The sequence below is a fragment of the Corvus brachyrhynchos genome, unplaced genomic scaffold (genome assembly GCF_000691975.1).
Source record: "Corvus brachyrhynchos isolate BGI_N302 unplaced genomic scaffold, ASM69197v1 scaffold95, whole genome shotgun sequence".
NCBI lineage: Eukaryota > Metazoa > Chordata > Aves > Passeriformes > Corvidae > Corvus > Corvus brachyrhynchos.
In genome coordinates this window covers 353399-359398 of record NW_008238347.1, presented here as the reverse complement: position 1 = coordinate 359398, position 6000 = coordinate 353399, and the positions used below count along the sequence as shown (strand labels likewise).

Sequence of the window (6000 nt, the reverse complement as noted above, 5' to 3'; positions counted from 1 at the left end):
GCTGGAGCCTGCAACCCTGCTGATATAAAATGCAAGGCAAGGGATCATTAAAAACCCAAGTCTGTATGGTTTTTGGGAGGTCCAAGAATGTTCTCCTGTGGTAGTGCTCCAGGTCTGCTCTAGAAAGTATTTAGTAAATGCCAGGAAATTAATGAACTGCTTTTGGCTGCTGGGGCTCCAGTGATGGGTGACTTGGAGCAGCAATGAACAGGTCCTGGTGCTGCCAGCTGAGGTCTGAGCGTGATTACGTGGGACAGAATTGATTGATTTTCCATGTCTAAATTATTCACAAGCTTAGTCATTGCTTTTGGAGCTGATAATTTCACTGGGGCTCGGGACCTGCCATATTATGGCTTATAAGAAGTTTAACCATTAGTGAAGTCTTGGGCAATAAATCACCATGGTGCTGTGCTGCTCTTAAAATGTCATTGGAGCACAGTGTGGCTGAAACAGGAGAAGCATGGAGGATTGGAACAGCTTCCCAGAGAGGCTGGGAGGACACATCCCTGGAAGTGTCAGCTCTTTTCCCACTTTTCCCTCCCAAAAGCCACGAGCTGCCTGCAGGAAGTCCCAAGGAATGATTTGAAATGTCTGAGACAGCAGAGCTAGGACTGGTCTGTAGGTGTTGCATTAATTTTTAATACATATATAAGTGGAATTCTGGTGACTGGAGTTTTGTCCTGAGCACTGTGCTGTGAAACTCACACTTGCTGTGCTGGACTTCGGAGCATTTTGGGGGAGATTTGGTTTGTTCTGAGTCTGGGTTTCATTATCTCATCCAGGCTTCACCAAGTGAAGGGTGAGGTTGTGATCATCTAAACTCGAGGCATGCCCAAGTATAGAGTCACCTGAAATAGCTTTCCCCTGGTGTGACTGGAGGCTGAGCAGATCACATTTGATTTCTGCACTCATAAGAAGGTTCCTTTAAATGGGTTTAAACTACTTGGCAGAAAAAAGGACATTTAAAATTCAGTGAACAGTGTATAACTGGGATCCCTAATTTAGCGGGGCACTGGGGGGGTGTGAATGTGCCCAGCCCTGGGTGGTGTCCTGCCTTCTCATTAGCAGGAAGGCTCATGTGTTATCCTGGGAAAACGTGGGGTTCCCACTCACAAAGCACCTGGGCCCCCGTCACACACCCCTGCAACACCCTCCTGACCCTCTCCCCGTGGGCAGCAGAGAACTTGGATTATTTTGAGTGGTTGAGGGGAAGGAGCAGGAATCAAATGCAGCTCAAGCCTATTCTGTAGGCTGGTGAGTGGTTCCTGTACTCAGCTGGTGGGTTTGGTTACACTTTTACAAAGCTGCCTCTCGGAGGTGGCTGCCTCCATAAATAGTACAAGAAAGAAGTGTTGCTCTCAAGAAATGGGGTTTCCCTCTGACAGCTGCTCTGGGATCGGTGCCTCAGGCTGATGGGAGCGGGGAGGGGGGGCTGCTCTGCCATTCTTCCCCTCAGAAGTTGTTGTAGTGTGTCAAAAAGTGCTATTTTTCCCTGGCATATGGAGCGGAGCGTGCCTGCCTCCCAGTGTGACCTATATAAAGACAGAGTCAAAGCTATTACTGTGCCATGCTGGAGGTTCTGTGTTTCTAGGCTTAGTCAAAAAAAGGAGAAATCCAGTTTTTTAATAGACAGTGAGAATGGAGAGCAGAATGCAGCCCCATCAGCCCTCCTGCCTCTGTGAGGATGCGGCTCTGGGTAATGCCCTGCAAATGCCTTTCCATGCCATGACAAGGCTCAGAGCTGGGCTGATTTTTTTCTCACAGCAATAATAATAATAATATTTAAAAAGAGAAGGCTCTGGGGAGACTTTAGAGCTCTTTCCAGTCCCTAAAGGGGCTCCAGGAAAGCTGGAGAGGGACTTGGGACAAGGGATGGAGGGACAGGACACAGGGAATGGCTTCAGGTTTAGGTGAGACGTTAGAAAAAGATTCTTCCCTGGGAGGGCAGGCCCTGGCACAGGGTGCCCAGAGCAGCTGTGGCTGCCCCTGGATCCCTGGCAGTGTCCAAGGCCAGGCTGGACATTGGGGCTTGGAGCAGCCTGGGACAGTGGGAGGTGTCCCTGCCCATGGCAGGGGTGGCACTGGATGGGCTTTAGGGTTCCTCCCAGTCCAAACCATTCCATGATTTTCCGTATGTGCCGTGTTCTGGCTGCTCCTCCTGGACACTGCAGGTTTATTCCAGCACGTGGTCATCTGGAAAGAACGTTTTTGGCCTTGAGTCTGTCCCACTGCCACGTGTCCCCTTGGGCATCAGGTACTCTTAATTTGCAGTTTCGAGCCTTGCAATTGCAATGTATTTATTAGCATAGAGGATTTCTCCTGACAGTTTAATGATGCTGATTCAGCTCTCTCATCAGAGCAGAACTGTTTGCTCTCCATCCAGAGCAGATCTATTGATCTGGATATGGGGAATTTTTTGATGGACAAAGACTTTTTGGTCAGGAATTTTGGTCAGATTCCCAGAAAGGTTTTCCAGCACTGCCAAACCCCTGAGAAATGGGCTGAAAGTGTAAAGGGTATTTCTTCTCATTTATTTCTGTGTGTTCAAAGGGAGGGAAAATCAGGAGAAATGTGAAGGTGAGCATGATTCCTTAGCACCCATGGAACTGCTCTTTAATCTTGGAGTTTATTGTGTAATCACAAGAGGTGAGTGGGGAACCTGCAGCAGAACTCCCTCACAAGGCTCTGCTGTAAATCTCTCGAACTCTCCTCTCCCAGCCTGGGATGTATTTAGAGCCCCTTGAGTGAGTTACAGATTTACCTTAATTCCCTGTAGTTTCCTATATAACCACACAGCTGCCCATTCTGTTTTATTATAAAAACACTTTTAATAACTCTATATATAATTAAATAGTTCTTGTTAACCTCCATTCTGGTCATGGTTCTGAGCGGATTGAATTTCCCTTGCACTGAGAAACCCAACCCTTCCTTTCCCATTCCTGATTCTCCTGTGATGTTATCATTTAACCACAGGGTTCATACCCAATTTGTCACAATTCTTCTGCCTTAACTCCTTCACTTCTTTCATGGTCCCTGTGACAGTTTTGGAGTTTGGAATTTGTCCTGGCACAACATTTTCATCCAGAGCCTTGACGTTCCTTCAGCTCCTTCTGTTCTCTCTACATAATTAAAGAAGTTGAAATCTGCAAAGATGGACACTGAATCAACCCAGAGAGATAAAGATGTCTCCTCGTATTTATTTCTCCTGCAAGATATATTCTTTATAAATCCTTCATGGCACATTAAATATTGACTCTTCCTTGTCTCAGCGAACAAAATAATTGTGCATCCCTGAACTTCTCCTTCGAAAGCACACGATGGATGGCAGTGGCACTTTACTCAATATTTAATTAAATCCAGTTTAAAAAGGAAAAGCAGAGAAAAACTCGCTCTGATCTATGAGGAAGCAGGAAGTTCAAACTTAGCAGTTTCCTCCAGGATGCTCTGTGGAGTGTGGCTAACTCAGCTGTTAGGGAACAGAGTTAGGGAACGCATCAATATTTGGGAACTGGGACTGAAGAATCTGATTTTTAACAAATCATCCCTACAGCCAATCCAAGCGTGGTGTTTAACTGAACAAGCCTTGTCCTGATGGCAAGTGCTCCTTAGCCCTGGCACAGCCCTGGGCCCTGGGTGCCTGGGACGATCCATGCCTGCCTCTGGGAATTCCCTGGGAAGCACCAGCCTCTCTCAGCAGGGTGTTTGCTGGGCACGGAGGCTTTCAGCCTTGGGAAAGGTGATTTTTCTGGTGTTTGAAGGGAAATATGAAAGCATAACTCATGTGGAGCTCTAAGTCACCTTAAATTTTCCTGTAATTTTTTCGGAGTGCCAGTTGAAGAATGGCTGCTCTGGAGAAAATGTAGAATTCCAATAAATCTTCAGCAAGTGCAGCATATTGGGAGAAAAGTTAACAGGATGTGCATTCCTGATGGGAAGTTTGGCACTGCTGCCACCCTCTCCTTTGGCCTGTGTGTGCTGTGGGTGTTTGCCAGGGTTCCTGAGGACACTGTTCCTGGATCTGCCTTCTTCCCAGGGTTTTCCTTGGAGAAGAGAAGCCAATAGCCCCATCCTTGGAGCAGAAGTGTTAATATTTGCAGCAGTATTTAGCTCTGGAGATGACTGTCCCCACCAGAGGCAGCCTGTATTCCACAGGGGGCAGGGATGGAATGCTGGAATGGTTACTGGCTGTCTGCCTGTGCCACGAGGTGCCATGTGAGGGTCTTTAAGAGTCCCTTCCAACCCAAACCACTTTGAATTCCATAAGGAACAACAGTCAACCCAGGTGATTCCCACAGAGCCCATAAACCAGCAGCAAGGTGTAACATTCAGTGTTTTCCAGTGGCTGATCCAGGAGCTGCTCTGGGAGTGCTGGGCTGGTGCGTGTGGGGCTGTGGAGAGACACAGGGCAGGTGTGAAATGCTTGGGATAAATGCCTGGAATTGCAGGCTGAGCTTCCATCTCACACAAATAAGGCCAGGCTTTTTGTGGTAGATTGAACACAAGATTGGCTAAAACTGACATTTCACTTCCTTTTCAATCACAACACACTGCTGGGAGTGTTTAAACAGTGAAATATGGAATAAGGTATAATATTGAATGAAAGTGGGTGGTTTCTCATTCTTTTCATGTGAAAGTAATGAATTAAAATAGAATTAATAAAAAGAAGAAATATATTCCCGGTGCTGCATCCTTTGAAAATCATATCTTGGGACTTAGCAAAACACAGGATTAGCTTCAGTCTCAGGATTTTAGAATTTAATTAAATTTGGTTTCAGGAAAAGGTGGGGATCAGCCTCTGGGGCATAGCCAGGTAGCGCTTTGAAACTTCTTTCTTCCACTGCAAAAAGCTTTAAATGTGTGTTTTTCACAGAATCCCAGAGCGGTTTGGGTTGGAAAGGACCTTTAAAGCCCATCCAGTTCCACCCCCTGCCATGGGTGGGGACACCTTCCACTGTCCCAGGCTGCTCCAGCCTGGCTTTGAACGCTTCCAGGCATGGAAATGCTCCGTTTTAGGATAACTCTGTGATTAAACAGCTCCTGCTCCCAGCAGGGTGTCCCCGTGGCACCACCATCATTCCAGTGCTGTGTTTATGGAGAGCAGGGATGCCATCTCTAATAAATTATCCCTCTTCCCTGATGTGTTAAATTGTTAAACAAGTTAACCCAACTTCCTGCACGGTGCGTTTTCAGACCCACTTTATCCCCGCAGTAGCGGCATCTGCTGAAATCTATGGGGAGGAACTCAATAAAATGCTGCCAGCCTGGGAGTTTCTCTTTTTATGGCATTTTTGAAGGTTTTCATCTTTCTGGAGCCTGGAAGCAGATGGGCTTCTAACATTTGATTTCCCTGGATCCTAATTAAAGCTGGAAATGTTGATGTTAAGGAATTAAGTGACCATTACTTAATTTTTCTCCCATTAAGATTTTTTTGAAGTCTTTTTACTCTCTCCCAGATTGTGCTGACTTGTTTGAATTCCCAATATCTCGATTATGTTTTCTACATCTTTTTCCTATTTTCTGCTGCTTTGTAACTGCTCAGATCCTGTGAGCTGCTCCCAGTGCTTCCAGAGCAGATCTGCTGCCCTTTGATACTAGCTCTGCAAACAAGAGCTGATGTCAATACCCAAGGAGATCTACATCTCAGGCACTGGGAATGCAGCTGAAATACTTAAAGTGAAGAAATTGAAATAAAAAACCTCCTTTTCCCTGTGCTTAGCCTGGCTGTTTACCTTTGGCTGCCCAGTGCAGCTCTGGGCACTGTTTGTATGGTGGAATACTGCAGGCTCAGGATAAATATTTAGCAGTTTCTGGATGTGCACACAGTTTTCAGCTGTGACTGGGAAAAATGGGAATGCTTTGGTCTGTGCAGGCAGAGGCTCTGGCATGTGTGTCAGTGGTGTTGCATCCCTTTGAGATCCGGGTGTTGATGTTCCCATCACTGGGCAGTCCCAGTTCTGCAAAAACACAAGCCCTGCAGGGAGGGGAGGGGGAGCTGGAAGG

The 6000-nt window shown here is 46.5% G+C and overlaps 1 long non-coding RNA gene across 1 annotated transcript in view; it reads left to right on the top strand.

Moving 5' to 3' along the window:
• LOC108446962 overlaps nucleotides 1–6000 on the top strand; it is a 129855-nt gene that overhangs the window by 12510 nt on the left and 111345 nt on the right. The gene's annotated exons all lie outside the window — the stretch shown is intronic.